At 44.0% G+C, this 17,634-nt stretch overlaps 1 long non-coding RNA gene across 5 annotated transcripts in view; it reads right to left on the bottom strand.

The window, feature by feature from the left end:
- LOC142502591 (uncharacterized) overlaps positions 1–17,634 on the bottom strand; it is a 43,471-nt gene that overhangs the window by 12,226 nt on the left and 13,611 nt on the right. Inside the window, exons 3-4 of one of the 5 annotated variants that reach the window (XR_012803807.1) lie at positions 4,260–4,374; positions 3,686–3,769 (exon numbers count right to left, since the gene is read on the bottom strand). The exons of 1 other annotated variant lie outside the window; for it this stretch is intronic. This is a non-coding gene — a long non-coding RNA (uncharacterized LOC142502591). Of the gene's footprint in view, positions 1–3,227; positions 3,770–4,259; positions 4,375–12,810; positions 12,964–17,634 lie in introns of those variants that run through there. 3 more of the 5 variants (XR_012803802.1, XR_012803806.1, XR_012803803.1) reach the window with 3 other exon arrangements.

Below are 17,634 nucleotides of genomic sequence, written 5' to 3' on the forward strand. Positions count from 1 at the left end.
CAATAAGCACATTGCCAATCAATGCATTTTGTGGCAAATGTTTTTTTTTTTATTTAAATGTAATGTATTTTGTTCCGTGGTGGGTTTTTTTTTTATTGCTCATTTATTGTTATTGTGGCAATCCATGCCCATATTGCAGGCATGGTTTACCCCAGTGACAATCAATGGGTTTGTTGGCTAGTGTTTTTTCTTCTTTAGGTTGTCCATTCATTGCCATTGTGGCAAACCATATCCATGTTATGGACATGGTTTACCACAATCAAAATCAATGGGTTTATTGGCTAGTGTAATGTATTGTACTGTTATGTAAATGTTATTTTATTGTGTATTTATTTTGTTTTGAAAACAAATGGGCAAACGTCCTATTAGCTATTTTTTTTTGCTACTAGTGCTTTTGACCATTTGTATGTGTGGAAATGGAGGTAGAGGGGGTGATGGATGAGTGTAGTTTCCCCAGGGAGGGTGGTTAGGCCTCCCGGGTGGGAAGCGGGTGGGGTTAACTCCCAAATTACTATAGCGGTTAATAACCCCTAAGATAATTAAGGGGAAAGTGGCCAGTAGTTCATTTTTTAATTTTAATGTTACTGCCTCGGAGGACGTGGAGGATGGAGATGAGGATTAGGGTGACCTTCATCCTGACAGGGGTAAGTACAACTTTAATTTAGTATATGCTAGCTGGGTAATGTTTTATTTTAAATTGGCAAATGCGTTATCAAAATCCGTATTAATTTTAGCCACGGGAACCCCCTGCTTCCGGAGTTACAAGCCCTGGTATAGGGGTGCCGGTAACTCCCGGCATTGTTTAAATCTCCCACGTCACGTGACTGAGACATTTAAACAATGCAGGGAGATACCGACACCCAATACCGGGGCCTGTATCTTGGGAAGCAGGGATACCTGAGGCTCCGGAGACCTCCTGCTAATACTGTGTTATTACAATAAAATAAAAACAGTGCAATTGCCTGTAAGAGCTGTGCAGGGAGATGTAGCTCTTACAGACTGCAGACAGATCGCAGTGGCAGAACTTAGAAAAAGACACAGACAAAGACACTGCTATCCCGAATGGTATTGGCATTTCCTTCCTAACGTCTCTGACTTGCACTAACTCTTTCTGAATACTGTGATTACACAGACGGCAGACCGTGAGGTAGGTCATGCCAACACATTCTATATAGCAGTGATTTGATCAAAGCTACTAGAATAGGTCCCATAGAGTGAAATAACCATGGACACGGAGCTGGAGTTTAAAATGGCCACAGCTTTATGAAACCATAGTGTTATATAAACATTTAACAAACCATTTTACCCTGCCAGAGCCCCCAAACGTTTTGACAGACCAACAGCGCCCAGCTGAAACCATTCCCTGTACCCAGATACGCTCTCACCATTTGCCCCGCATATGCCTCAATATATCACCCCCCCTCCACTCTGACAGGGTTTTATCCCCCCTAAATGAAGTAACCTTGCCACATCTATGAAAATAGTACCCAGGAATACCCAACCTATGGTACCCTCAAACCACAATGTCTGTACCAACATATCCCTGCCATAACCGTTGTATCATATAACTATCTACAGTATATACAAGAGAGGGAGGGTGGGAGATTTATTTTCCTCACAGAGTGACTGCTTCTCCACACTTCCTCTTCTTATCTAAGTGCTGCCAGTCACACTTTCCCCCCTACCAGAAGTCGTCCCTGACCCCTCCTCCATTTCTTTAACTTTGTCCCCCCCACTCCCCCTAACTCAGGGAGCATAGTGAGGGACTTGGCGTCTCAGTCATGCCGCCCTTCGCTATCTGTCAGAGCTCTCTTTTTAACTTTCTATTCAAAGGGTAATTGCTGGCCTTCTGGTATATAACAGAAGAGAAACTGAGGTTTACTTCCTATATACGCATTTAATGGTGATACAACCAGTGTACTGTATGTAAAGCGGTTATATTAATGGGCTTATTCATGGCAAAGGGAGTTTTGGGCTGCTTCAGAGTTTATTGAATAAGCCACCTACCTACATTAGCACATGTTAAAGGTACTTTAAAAAAAAACTCCTCATAGCTGCGTACTGGAACACAAATTATTTTACGTTTTACTTAGTATGCTGGACAAATGCCCAAATAAAAGTTAAGGAACTGAACCATACTGTAATTACTCACGCACTTAAGTGTAATTACATAAATAAGAAGTGGAATTCTAATATTTTTTACAGTATTTCCTTTTTTTCACCTGTGATCTTGACGTGCAATTTTGCATTTTACAACCAACAAAGGCAATTCTGCCTTAAAAAACGATTAATCTTTGATGTGAACAATTCTCTTGGCATTAGTTATATAATTTAGCCTAATATACATAACAGCTGTTAGTAGTATTACAACTAAAACTCCCCAATGCCTATTTTGCCTTCTTAGCTATCTTAGTAGGTGGTACTGTAGCATACAATTACCGCATTTTCAATCACTTTCTGTAGACCCTGTAATAATAAATGATCACTTTTTTAATTGCCACATCTGTCCTAGTGGGAAGAAGGTTTATGGATTGTGCCCTCTTGTAAAGTGTGACGTTTATTCTCTGGCCATTGGTCTGGAAAGGTAAAGACTATTTACTCGAATATAGTTATTGAAGTTGCCTTAAATATTTTATTTTGTGACTAAGATTGTCTACAGCATATATCATTTTGTAAGTCACCAAGTTTAATTTGTATATTTTCATAGTTGAAAAACTGAGAAAAAAATGTGAGTGATCAAAACTTAATCTTACCTTAAGGTCCTCAAGATTTGAGATAATTATTTGTGGCTACAGTACAACTACCTCAGGAATATTTAATATTTCAACGATAATTGTAACACCTTGTTAAATTGTAATAATGCTACAGATGTAGCAAGACGTACTGTTCTTGTGACCAAAAGAAACTAAGTGCAATTCACTTGTATTTCTTTGCATGTTGCGGTCCCATGACCACAGAAGTGCTTCGACTGCCAAATGGTGTTTAGCAGCTGCCATAGTACTTTGCAGTAACGATAGGAGGTGCTAGTGTGTCTTTAACCTACATTCAATGAACATTATTCCCAGGCTATTGCTACAGTAATGCAATTTTCTACTGTTCTGTGTAATGTAACCCATCCCTTATTCCCATACGCTCTTTCAATGCTAGGAAACTTAAAGTAACAGTTAAAGTCTTTATAAATTATTACATATTTATTAAAGTAAATTAGAGAAACATGTATTGCACTGTACAACAATGTAAGATTTATGAAAATATGTATTGCTTTATACAATAACATAAATAACAAGGACTTAGGAAAAATAATACAGTCTTCTTCCACCAACATGCCCTGGATTTCTCTTATACAGTTTAATCTGTAATATAATCAAGATAATAATAATAATAATAATAATAGCATATTCTTGTATAGTGCTGCTAGTTTTACGTAGCACTTTACAGAGACATTTTGCAGGCACAGGTCCCTGCCCCGTGAAGCTTACAATCTGTGTTTTTGGTGCCTGGGGCAGAGTGAAATAAAGTGACTTGCCCAAGGTCACAAGGAGCCGACACTGGGAATTGAACAAGGTTCCCCTGCTTCAAACTCAGTGCCAGTCAGAGTCTTTACTCACTGAGCCACTACTTATGAAATACATTAATTAACCATGGTGCTGCTTTGCTGGAACATAGCTGAGCAGGCAGTTGTTACCTTAATTATCCAATTCTGATGTTCTGTATCTCTGGGTGTAGTTTCTACATGAACAAGGTGTTGGTGTTGAGAAACCTTCAGAATCTTCAAACCAATGAGGAAAGCAAGGATTAAAACAATGGCTTCAATAAAAACAAGAAAACCCAAACTTCTACACTTAAACCCTACTGAGTTACCCCCACTACATAATTAAACAAACTGTATTTATTAAAACATTCCGGGCCTATTCTATTAGCCTCGATAAGCCACTTATCGAGGCCTTTTTGGCCAAAATGCCTACTGCTATTCTGTAAGCCTTGATAAGTGGGCAATGAAAGGTATGAATCGCCCATTTTTTCAGCCGTCAAAAAATAATATCATCGGGAGACTGGCGATAAGCCACTTATCGGTAGGTTCTGAAACTTGTGCAATTCTAGTAGCCTCGATTAGGTTATCAAGGCTAATCATGGCTCTAGAATGGCGAGTTTCTCCCAAAATCCTCACGCCAGGATAAGTTGGCATGAGGCTGGGGAGAAGCTGCAGAGAAGGTGGCAAGAGAGGACATAAAAAATATATTTTTGTGCTGGGCAAGGACCTCTTCGTCATGTTGGAGCTGAGGAAGGGTTAGGATCAAGGTCAGGTTTCATGTGGGGGTTTGATATGGCCTTCTTCACCTCATCATGCTGAAAGAGTAAGATATGGAATTCTGGCTGCAGTTTTAAAAGAAACAAAAAGTAATTTCAATACATACGCTCCATCTTTTTTGCACATACTATTGTATGAAGCAGTAACACAGTTAACTCTCTACATTGGATACACTGACAGTATTGCAATCAGCACTTAGTACAGCACACAGACAATGATAATAATAGGATCAGTGAATAATATCCTCCCATCCCCATAAGGACCCTTGTAGTTGCCATTCCCCTCCTCCAGCCACCATTGTAGGTCATTCCATCCAGCTGGTGCCAAGGAGGCTGTCTATGATCCTCCTCCTCGTCACTAAGCCTGAACAGGTTGAGTGTATGTAGCCCTCTGTAAACAGCATGGGCTATAACATCTTCCTACTACTGTGGTAAGTCCTGTTAATGACAGGCCCCAGTAGTAATCATGGGTTTTTACCCCCTTGTAAGCCCTGCCTGATTGATAGATACAAGCCTGACTCTGCTGTAGGCCTGATGCAGAGGGGAGGTTCTGTTGATGTCATGAGGGGCGGGGCTGACCAAACTTAGTTGCAGTTCCTGTGTGCTCTCAGTTCAGTTCGTGTTGGAGTGTCTGACTGGACAGTCAGACTGTGTGAGCTAGATCATAGGTTCCAGACTAGTAGGGCCTAGTGAGTTATAGGTGGACCAGTGCCCCTCATCCTGCTTAGTGGGTGAGGGAAGAGATAGCCTCACTCTGAGCGCCCTGGGCTGAGGGTGTAGGCAGGGAGCAAAGACCCCCCTTCAGACCATCCTGAGGAGAACTATTTGGAGGGAAGGAGAGGAGAAGGAGACAGATCCTGTACACTGTGAAGGAAGTGTTTTGCTGTGTACTACTGCTGCTGTGTGCTGTTCTAATAAGCTGTGAGTACAATAAAGACCCTGTGGCTTTTACCAAAGACTGTGTGATTTGGAGCATTCACCCCTGGACCAGGGTGGTTCTTCTATACGGGTCCTCTCCCATATCCCTGGGAGCTATAGAAGATGGAGGCGCTGCACCACCACTAAGATACCATGGAGGCCAATACCCCAGAAGCCTGGTCCTGTCTCCCCCCATACCACCGCGGGAAGCTCAGGCCCTCCTGTCCCACGCAGGTATGCACCACCACTATGCATGTAATCTGCCCTCACGCACCCTAGACACCACAGATGAGTCTGGGGGGGGGGGGGGGACAAGGGTTACATGTATATATTGTATATATCATTTGTAAATAAAAACCACATGCAATTATTAGAAAGCAAAACATAGTGCAATCAATATACAAAAAGTGAACTCCCCCACTCCAAAATGTTTTACTCACAAAATAGAATCATTACAAGAGTGTGAATAAAACAAGGCAGGGATTGGCTGCCGCTCTCCATAAATTGGAATAAAATTTGTTACTGGTAGAGAAGGATAGGGTGCATATGGGATGGGTAATTGAGTTAAGAGGGGTGGTGGGTCACAGAGGTGGCCTAAAAGACTCCTATTTGCACTCGCTAGACCAGTTGGTTTAGGCTAGGAAAAATTCAATCCTTGGAGATAGCTCCATAGCCATACATGTACAATTATAAAATCACATTTATTAAACATATATACAAAAGACCTAATATCTAAAATGCCACTATGTGGCTTCAGGAAACACAGAGAGAGCACCGGGGTAGTGCAATATTTGCTATGAGAGTAATTCAATTCTTGGGAGACTGTTGTTTAGTATACTGTCGTATTGGTTCTGTTGGTGTTCCCATCATAATCCCATATTTGTATCTTAGAGGTATATAGCCTGTGTAATAGGTTGGGATCCCAGCGTGGGAAGGTTACTAGGTAGTTATGGCTTATAACCGTGTTGGATGGGGCTATGTATTTCAGGGTGAAGTCCCTATATGTCATATGATATCTAGACAGAATAGTTTAGGGACCCCTGTATACTGTCCCTCTACCTTCCTTGAGTGAGGTGCATGGAGCGCCTAATGGATGCGCCCCACTAGGCAAAACCGTTAGCAGTCTGGGCGTCACTACATATAGCGTGGCTTCGTTATTAGTTAAGAAGCCAAACAGTCAGTTACACCACTTAAGGTGCTGTCATTGGTGCTGTCTAAAAGCATGCACCAGTGTGTCTATAGTGCGCTCCCTTTAGCTGTTCATACGACCTGTCAGCCTCGCAGAACTCTCAGCTTCCCGCTTTGTGTTCCTCCGCGACTCCAGATGACGTCACCGAAAGTGCGTCATCACGTACCAACGCACGTTTCACGCTCGTAGGCGCTTCGTCAGGGTAATGGGAGTGACATCACTAGTCTCCTCCCTACTGTAAATACTGGTTGGTTGGGGGCGTATAGCCTCTCCCAACCAATCCCAGGGTTGTGTGGATAGAAGGACAGCTGTAACTAATCCCCGTTAAGGGGTATGTGTAATGTGCGTCCGGCTATCAGTGATTCATGTTACCTTGGTAACGTATCCGAATCAGCGTATGAGGTGTGTACTCTCATAAGGGGCAGAAATGATTGTACATAATCAGCACAGGGTGTACAGCGCGTGTGCTATGGCAAAGTCATATGAAGTGTGTATATATACTGGGATTTAGTTTGCCATTGATATCAGATTAAACTAATGTGTAGGGTGTGGGTTAGTCCATGATGTGGTTGGTCATCGTCTAGGATGATTGTCAGCAATGGGTTAAGGTATCTCAGATGGTGTTTGTGTATCTTACATCCAGGTATATGTGTGTGAGGTGTAGGAGTGTTAGCTTCTACTAAGGTCCGCCTCTAAAGTCAATACGAACTTTAAGGAGTTTAGGACTCTATTTAACTACCCATGTCCTGTTCTCTCATTGTTGTTGTCCTGAGAGTGGATGTAGGAACCCCATCCCTATGTGGTCAAAGAATATGTTGGATCCAAGGTCTCTACCGATTGTCCCCATCATCTTGGGGGTATGGGTTGGTACGAGGTGTTGTTGATCATCATCTAGGATGATCCTCAGCAATGGGTTTAGGTACCTCAGATGGTGGTAGTGATTGCGTACCTTACATCTAAGTATGTATGTGTGAGGTGTAGGAGTGTACGTTGGTACTAGGGTCCGCCTCTAAAGTCAATACGAACTTCAGGAGTTTAGGACTCTATTTAACTACCCATTGTCTTGTTCTCTCATTGTTAGTGTCTTGAGAGTGGATGCAGGGACCCCATCTCTATGTAGTGAAAGTATGTTAGATCAGGGGTAACTACTAAATGTCCCCATCATCTTGGCTCCCTTGTCTGATACCATTGATCTTTCCTTGACCTGACACTATGAGTCATCTATCACAGCGGCCCCATTATCGTATCCTTGTGTTTAACCATAACCGTGGCAGTCGTGGTATGATCCCTACAGGAATGCCGAATAGATATAGCCCTCGTTTAGGCCTTCTGGGGACAGAGTCTGTAGTGTGAATATCCACTGACACTCACGCTGCATGAGACGTCTGTCCCAGTTGCCCTTCCGCGGGCCCCAAGGTATATGCTCAATCCCACAGAAGGTAAGGAATTTGGGGTCCCCATTGTGTTCATTTAGAACATGGCGGGCGACGGGGGTGTCCTTCTTATTTCTGATGGACCCTAGATGTTCTAGGATCCTCACTTTAAGGGCCCTGTGGGTCTTGCCTACATAGCGTGCCCCACATCTGCACGTGATGAGGTATACAACCCCTTCTGTCAGACAGTTGATGTGGCTCTTGATGGTATAGTCACTACTTACAGGTTTGCAGATGTTTCTAGTTACTTGCATAAAGGGACAGGCCTTGCACCGGCCACATGGGTATGACCCCATGGGTATCCTGTCTCCTAGCCACGTCCTAGGTTTAGTGTCCTTGTAGTGACTATGTACTAGTCTGTCCTTTAAGTTGCGTGCCCTCCTACATGTCATTGTTGGGGTGTCTTTGAGGACCTGTTTTAAGCATCATTCGTAAGGATATGCCAGTATCTGCTAAAAATCTTTCGCAAATCCTGCCACTGGTTATTATATGTCCCGATGTACCGTATGGTTTTGCCAGTCTGTGTTTGTGGATGTTGTCTGTCTACCAGAAGCTGAGCTCGTGGTGTGTTGATGGCCCGTTTTTTGGCCTTGCGTATGTTGTTTTTTGAGTAGCCTCGGTTGATAAATCTAGCAGTCATATCATCAGCTTGTTTATTGAATTCCTCTACAGTTGAGCAGTTCCTTCGTAATCTAAGGAACTGTCCCGTAGGGATGTTGTGGATGATATGTTTCGGGTGATGGCTCTCAGCCCTTAGGAGACTGTTAGTCGATGTTTCTTTCCTATATATGGTGGTGATGAGTTTCCCATCTTTCTGTTTACTGATTGTCAGGTCAAGAAAGTTCAGGGTTGTGTCGTCCATGTTGAAAGTGAGTCTTAGGTTGTGGTCATTGTCGTTTAACTTTTCAATGAATTGTTTGAGGAGTGGTGGGGGGCCTTTCCATAGAAGGATGACGTCGTCAATATAGCGCCCCCACCAGTCCACATACCTCGTGTATTGCTCCAGGGCCTCGCTGAAGACCACCGTTTCCTCCCACCAGCCTAGATATAAATTGGCGTAGGTGGGGGCACATGTGGTCCCCATAGCGGTGCCCTGGATTTGGTGGTAGAATCTTTTGTCAAAGATAAAGTAGTGTTTTGTAAGTACAAAACGGTGGTCTTCAGCGAGGCCCTGGAGCAATACACGAGGTATGTGGACTGGTGGGGGCGCTATATTGACGACGTCATCCTTCTATGGAAAGGCCCCCCACCACTCCTCAAACAATTCATTGAAAAGTTAAACGACAATGACCACAACCTAAGACTCACTTTCAACATGGACGACACAACCCTGAACTTTCTTGACCTGACAATCAGTAAACAGAAAGATGGGAAACTCATCACCACCATATATAGGAAAGAAACATCGACTAACAGTCTCCTAAGGGCTGAGAGCCATCACCCGAAACATATCATCCACAACATCCCTACGGGACAGTTCCTTAGATTACGAAGGAACTGCTCAACTGTAGAGGAATTCAATAAACAAGCTGATGATATGACTGCTAGATTTATCAACCGAGGCTACTCAAAAAACAACATACGCAAGGCCAAAAAACGGGCCATCAACACACCACGAGCTCAGCTTCTGGTAGACAGACAACATCCACAAACACAGACTGGCAAAACCATACGGTACATCGGGACATATAATAACCAGTGGCAGGATTTGCGAAAGATTTTTAGCAGATACTGGCATATCCTTACGAATGATGCTGACTTAAAACAGGTCCTCAAAGACACCCCAACAATGACATGTAGGAGGGCACGCAACTTAAAGGACAGACTAGTACATAGTCACTACAAGGACACTAAAAGTAGGACGTGGCTAGGAGACAGGATACCCATGGGGTCATACCCATGTGGCCGGTGCAAGGCCTGTCCCTTTATGCAAGTAACTAGAAACATCTGCAAACCTGTAAGTAGTGACTATACCATCAAGAGCCACATCAACTGTCTGACAGAAGGGGTTGTATACCTCATCACGTGCAGATGTGGGGCACGCTATGTAGGCAAGACCCACAGGGCCCTTAAAGTGAGGATCCTAGAACATCTAGGGTCCATCAGAAATAAGAAGGACACCCCCGTCGCCCGCCATGTTCTAAATGAACACAATGGGGACCCCAAATTCCTTACCTTCTGTGGGATTGAGCATATACCTTGGGGCCCGCGGAAGGGCAACTGGGACAGACGTCTCATGCAGCGTGAGTGTCAGTGGATATTCACACTACAGACTCTGTCCCCAGAAGGCCTAAACGAGGGCTATATCTATTCGGCATTCCTGTAGGGATCATACCACGACTGCCACTGTTATGGTTAAACACAAGGATACGATAATGGGGCCGCTGTGATAGATGACTCATAGTGTCAGGTCAAGGAAAGATCAATGGTATCAGACAAGGGAGCCAAGATGATGGGGACATTTAGTAGTTACCCCTGATCTAACATACTTTCACTACATAGAGATGGGGTCCCTGCATCCACTCTCAAGACACTAACAATGAGAGAACAAGACAATGGGTAGTTAAATAGAGTCCTAAACTCCTGAAGTTCGTATTGACTTTAGAGGCGGACCTTAGTACCAACGTACACTCCTACACCTCACACATACATACTTAGATGTAAGGTATGCAATCACTACCACCATCTGAGGTACCTAAACCCATTGCTGAGGATCATCCTAGATGATGATCAACAACACCTCGTACCAACCCATACCCCCAAGATGATGGGGACAATCGGTAGAGACCTTGGGTCCAACATATTCTTTGACCACATAGGGATGGGGTTCCTACATCCACTCTCAGGACAACAACAATGAGAGAACAGGACAATGGGTAGTTAAATAGAGTCCTAAACTCCTTAAAGTTCGTATTGACTTTAGAGGTGGACCTTAGTAGAAGCTAACACTCCTACACCTCACACACATATACCTGGATGTAAGATACACAAACACCATCTGAGATACCTTAACCCATTGCTGACAATCATCCTAGACGATGACCAACCACATCATGGACTAACCCACACCCTACACATTAGTTTAATTTGATATCAACGGCAGACTAAATCCCAGTATATATACACACTTCATATGACTTTGCCATAGCACACGCGCTGTACACCCTGTGCTGATTATGTACAATCATTTCTGCCCCTTATGAGAGTACACACCTCATACGCTGATTCGGATACGTTACCAAGGTAACATGAATCACTGATAGCCGGACGCACATTACACATACCCCCTTAACGGGGATTAGTTACAGCTGTCCTTCTATCCACACAACCCTGGGATTGGTTGGGAGATGCTATACGCCCCCAACCAACCAGTATTTACAGTAGGGAGGAGACTAGTGACGTCACTCCCATCACCCTGACGAAGCGCCTACGAGCGTGAAACGTGCGCTGGTACGTGATGACGCACTTTCGGTGACGTCATCTGGAGTCGCGGAGGAACACAAAGCGGGAAGCTGAGAGTTCTGCGAGGCTGACAGGTCGTATGAACAGCTAAAGGGAGCGCACTATAGACACACTGGTGCATGCTTTTAGACAGCACCAATGACAGCACCTTAAGTGGTGTAACTGACTGTTTGGCTTCTTAACTAATAACGAAGCCACGCTATATGTAGTGACGCCCAGACTGCTAACGGTTTTGCCTAGTGGGGCGCATCCATTAGGCGCTCCATGCACCTCACTCAAGGAAGGTAGAGGGACAGTATACAGGGGTCCCTAAACTATTCTGTCTAGATATCATATGACATATAGGGACTTCACCCTGAAATACATAGCCCCATCCAACACGGTTATAAGCCATAAATACCTAGTAACCTTCCCACGCTGGGATCCCAACCTATTACACAGGCTATATACCTCTAAGATACAAATATGGGATTATGATGGGAACACCAGCAGAACCAATACGACAGTATACTAAACAACAGTCTCCCAAGAATTGAATTACTCTCATAGCAAATATTGCACTACCCCGGTGCTCTCTCTGTGTTTCCTGAAGCCACATAGTGGCATTTTAGATATTAGGTCTTTTGTATATATGTTTAATAAATGTGATTTTATAATTGTACATGTATGGCTATGGAGCTATCTCCAAGGATTGAATTTTTCCTAGCCTAAACCAACTGGTCTAGCGAGTGCAAATAGGAGTCTTTTAGGCCACCTCTGTGACCCACCACCCCTCTTAACTCAATTACCCATCCCATATGCACCCTATCCTTCTCTACCAGTAACAAATTTTATTCCAATTTATGGAGAGCGGCAGCCAATCCCTGCCTTGTTATATATGCTTATAAGAACTCCGTTCTTTTCGGTTGACCAGCTCCCCAGAAATGGGACTACGTCAGCACAGCAAGTGTTAAGCGTGTGTGATATAGGTGAACAATAGACTTTGCCATCCGCCTGTGCAACTGGGTACTATTTCACTAGCCCCTATGGCTGGTTTTCTGTCCACAACACCAGACTTTGATGCGTGGCAAACTGAAGCCACTTCTGTTTTTTCACTTGATCAGGAGCTACCACCACGCTCCAGTCAGAATGACATTAAAGGTTTTTTTTCCAGTCTAGAAAGGGCAATAAAATTACAGACCCGTATCTGGTGGGAGATAACAAGCCTCACCAACTACCTCAGACTGGACCTAGTCCCCCGAGGTCTAAGACTGAACTTAGCTCCATCACAGTATCAAACTGATGAAGCCTTTAATAAGGCGTGGGAGTCAGAACTGCTCAAATGCTCATTTAAACTAATGAAACTACTCATTGAACATGAGACAGACAAACTAACAAAAACTAACAACAATATAGTACTGATTAAAAAAGACATTGAGACCTGGAGCGGACAGGAAGAGTTCAGTGACCTAGAAAAAAAGCTGAAAACAAACATTGACAAACTAAAAGCAGACATCAAACTAAGAAAACAGAAAAAATTTATTAGGGACTCCTCTGACTTCAAGGAAGGGAACATTTTTAGGTATAAAATAAAAGCATCCAAAAAAAGATTTGTCCCGCAGCCACTAGAAACATCTTCAACGGAGTGGGAACACTCTGCCAGTGACACTGACCCTGAAACACAAGGAGAGAGAGTTAACATACCCCACCCTGAATACACTAACCCCGGGCCACATACTGCTTCTGATCTGCATTTTTTAGGAGTAGGAGGCAGATACATCCAACCAGGCCGAGGAAGACAAGGAGGGGGAGGGGAGGTGTCGCTAAGAGACAGAGAGATATGGGGATATCAACCCCAGATGCAACAGAGGAGGCCCTACAGAGGGAAGAAGAGAAGAAACAGGTAGTGAACCTATCTAACAAAGTGCTGACCACACTCCATATAGAAGTTCTAAGCAAAGGCCTGTCCTTTTCCCCCACCAACGATATAGTCCCTTTCGAGTGCATAAAAGATCTTAATCTGTTCTCATGTAAACTCCTTCTACACAAGTTTTTTCAGAGAAGGAGACACAATTCCATACAGGGAACAATACTAGAAGACTTGACAGACGCTGACCTAGACAATTTAGAGGCGCTGAATGACCTAGAGGAAGTCTCCAGTAGACCGTATGGTGAGGGTCCATTCACGGACCTCAAGACACAATCCACCTTCACACCTCCCTCAGAGTCTTGCTCAAATGTTGATGTGATCGTGAAACTTGTAACGACTGAGATCTTACAGTTGAGTAAAACTAACCATAGACAAAACCTTACGCACCCACAACGCCTTGCACTAGCAGATCTGGAGAAAGACCCCTCGATCGAGATTAAACCCTCTGACAAGGGCGGCAACATAGTCCTTCTTAATAAGGAGGACTACGCTGCCGAATGTAAAAGACTGCTCTCAGATCAAGCGAGTTACAGGGTACTTCAGGAAGACCCAACAATAGTGTTCAAAACACAACTCATGAAAATACTGAGTGAGGGTGTAGACGCGAAAGTTATCTCCAAGAGAGAGCAGGAGTACATTATGGTAAGGAATCCTCAGATTGCCACGTTCTATCACCTACCAAAGCTACACAAGCTAAAACTACCGCCGCCAGGGAGACCAATAGTATCGGGTATCGATAGCCTGACGGCGTGTGCTAGCAAATATCTAGACGTGATTCTGAGACCGTTTGTGAACTCCCTACCGTCGTACCTAAGAGATACTAAAGACGTACTCTTACGTCTTGAGGATGTGGTTGTTAGTGCAGACACACTACTTGTAGGTCTAGACGTTGAGGGACTCTACACAAGTATCCCTCACGCCGTCGGATTGAAAGCTGTAACACACTTTCTTAAACAACGAGGTAATAACTTTAATAAACACAATGAATTTGTAATCCAGCTATTGGATTTTGTACTTACAAAACACTACTTTATCTTTGACAAAAGATTCTACCACCAAATCCAGGGCACCGCTATGGGGACCACATGTGCCCCCACCTACGCCAATTTATATCTAGGCTGGTGGGAGGAAACGGTGGTCTTCAGCGAGGCCCTGGAGCAATACACGAGGTATGTGGACTGGTGGGGGCGCTATATTGACGACGTCATCCTTCTATGGAAAGGCCCCCCACCACTCCTCAAACAATTCATTGAAAAGTTAAACGACAATGACCACAACCTAAGACTCACTTTCAACATGGACGACACAACCCTGAACTTTCTTGACCTGACAATCAGTAAACAGAAAGATGGGAAACTCATCACCACCATATATAGGAAAGAAACATCGACTAACAGTCTCCTAAGGGCTGAGAGCCATCACCCGAAACATATCATCCACAACATCCCTACGGGACAGTTCCTTAGATTACGAAGGAACTGCTCAACTGTAGAGGAATTCAATAAACAAGCTGATGATATGACTGCTAGATTTATCAACCGAGGCTACTCAAAAAACAACATACGCAAGGCCAAAAAACGGGCCATCAACACACCACGAGCTCAGCTTCTGGTAGACAGACAACATCCACAAACACAGACTGGCAAAACCATACGGTACATCGGGACATATAATAACCAGTGGCAGGATTTGCGAAAGATTTTTAGCAGATACTGGCATATCCTTACGAATGATGCTTAAAACAGGTCCTCAAAGACACCCCAACAATGACATGTAGGAGGGCACGCAACTTAAAGGACAGACTAGTACATAGTCACTACAAGGACACTAAACCTAGGACGTGGCTAGGAGACAGGATACCCATGGGGTCATACCCATGTGGCCGGTGCAAGGCCTGTCCCTTTATGCAAGTAACTAGAAACATCTGCAAACCTGTAAGTAGTGACTATACCATCAAGAGCCACATCAACTGTCTGACAGAAGGGGTTGTATACCTCATCACGTGCAGATGTGGGGCACGCTATGTAGGCAAGACCCACAGGGCCCTTAAAGTGAGGATCCTAGAACATCTAGGGTCCATCAGAAATAAGAAGGACACCCCCGTCGCCCGCCATGTTCTAAATGAACACAATGGGGACCCCAAATTCCTTACCTTCTGTGGGATTGAGCATATACCTTGGGGCCCGCGGAAGGGCAACTGGGACAGACGTCTCATGCAGCGTGAGTGTCAGTGGATATTCACACTACAGACTCTGTCCCCAGAAGGCCTAAACGAGGGCTATATCTATTCGGCATTCCTGTAGGGATCATACCACGACTGCCACGGTTATGGTTAAACACAAGGATACGATAATGGGGCCGCTGTGATAGATGACTCATAGTGTCAGGTCAAGGAAAGATCAATGGTATCAGACAAGGGAGCCAAGATGATGGGGACATTTAGTAGTTACCCCTGATCTAACATACTTTCACTACATAGAGATGGGGTCCCTGCATCCACTCTCAAGACACTAACAATGAGAGAACAAGACAATGGGTAGTTAAATAGAGTCCTAAACTCCTGAAGTTCGTATTGACTTTAGAGGCGGACCCTAGTACCAACGTACACTCCTACACCTCACACATACATACTTAGATGTAAGGTACGCAATCACTACCACCATCTGAGGTACCTAAACCCATTGCTGAGGATCATCCTAGATGATGATCAACAACACCTCGTACCAACCCATACCCCCAAGATGATGGGGACAATCGGTAGAGACCTTGGATCCAACATATTCTTTGACCACATAGGGATGGGGTTCCTACATCCACTCTCAGGACAACAACAATGAGAGAACAGGACAATGGGTAGTTAAATAGAGTCCTAAACTCCTTAAAGTTCGTATTGACTTTAGAGGTGGACCTTAGTAGAAGCTAACACTCCTACACCTCACACACATATACCTGGATGTAAGATACACAAACACCATCTGAGATACCTTAACCCATTGCTGACAATCATCCTAGACGATGACCAACCACATCATGGACTAACCCACACCCTACACATTAGTTTAATTTGATATCAACGGCAGACTAAATCCCAGTATATATACACACTTCATATGACTTTGCCATAGCACACGCGCTGTACACCCTGTGCTGATTATGTACAATCATTTCTGCCCCTTATGAGAGTACACACCTCATACGCTGATTCGGATACGTTACCAAGGTAACATGAATCACTGATAGCCGGACGCACATTACACATACCCCTTAACGGGGATTAGTTACAGCTGTCCTTCTATCCACAAAACCCTGGGATTGGTTGGGAGAGGCTATACGCCCCCAACCAACCAGTATTTACAGTAGGGAGGAGACTAGTGATGTCACTCCCATTACCCTGACGAAGCGCCTACGAGCGTGAAACGTGCGTTGGTACGTGATGACGCACTTTCGGTGATGTCATCTGGAGTCGCAGAGGAACACAAAGCAGGAAGCTGAGAGTTCTGCGAGGCTGACAGGTCGTATGAACAGCTAAAGGGAGCGCACTATAGACACACTGGTGCATGCTTTTAGACAGCACCAATGACAGCACCTTAAGTGGTGTAACTGACTGTTTGGCTTCTTAACTAATAACGAAGCCACGCTATATGTAGTGACGCCCAGACTGCTAACGGTTTTGCCTAGTGGGGCGCATCCATTAGGCGCTCCATGCACCTCACTCAAGGAAGGTAGAGGGACAGTATACAGGGGTCCCTAAACTATTCTGTCTAGATATCATATGACATATAGGGACTTCACCCTTAAATACATAGCCCCATCCAACACGGTTATAAGCCATAACTACCTAGTAACCTTCCCACGCTGGGATCCCAACCTATTACACAGGCTATATGTATACCTCTAAGATACAAATATGGGATTATGATGGGAACACCAGCAGAACCAATACGACAGTATACTAAACAACAGTCTCCCAAGAATTTAATTACTCTCATAGCAAATATTGCACTACCCCGGTGCTCTCTCTGTGTTTCCTGAAGCCACATAGTGGCATTTTAGATATTAGGTCTTTTGTATATATGTTTAATAAATGTGATTTTATAATTGTACATGTATGGCTATGGAGCTATCTCCAAGGATTGAATTTTTCCTAGCCTAAACCAACTGGTCTAGCGAGTGCAAATAGGAGTCTTTTAGGCCACCTCTGTGACCCACCACCCCTCTTAAGAGTGTGAATAAACAAGTGTGGTAGCTGAAATAGTCTCCTGGGTACTCTGTTTTTCTTCCTAAATCTCCACCTTCTCCTGCTTCCTGCGAACTTCAAAGAAGACCATAGCACAAATAGTATAATAGTGCTTTAATACTATAGAAACAATAAAAAAAATGTGCTAAAATATGTTTGTTGTCAAAACTTAGAAACA

Source organism: Ascaphus truei, chromosome 1 (genome assembly GCF_040206685.1).
Source record: "Ascaphus truei isolate aAscTru1 chromosome 1, aAscTru1.hap1, whole genome shotgun sequence".
NCBI lineage: Eukaryota > Metazoa > Chordata > Amphibia > Anura > Ascaphidae > Ascaphus > Ascaphus truei.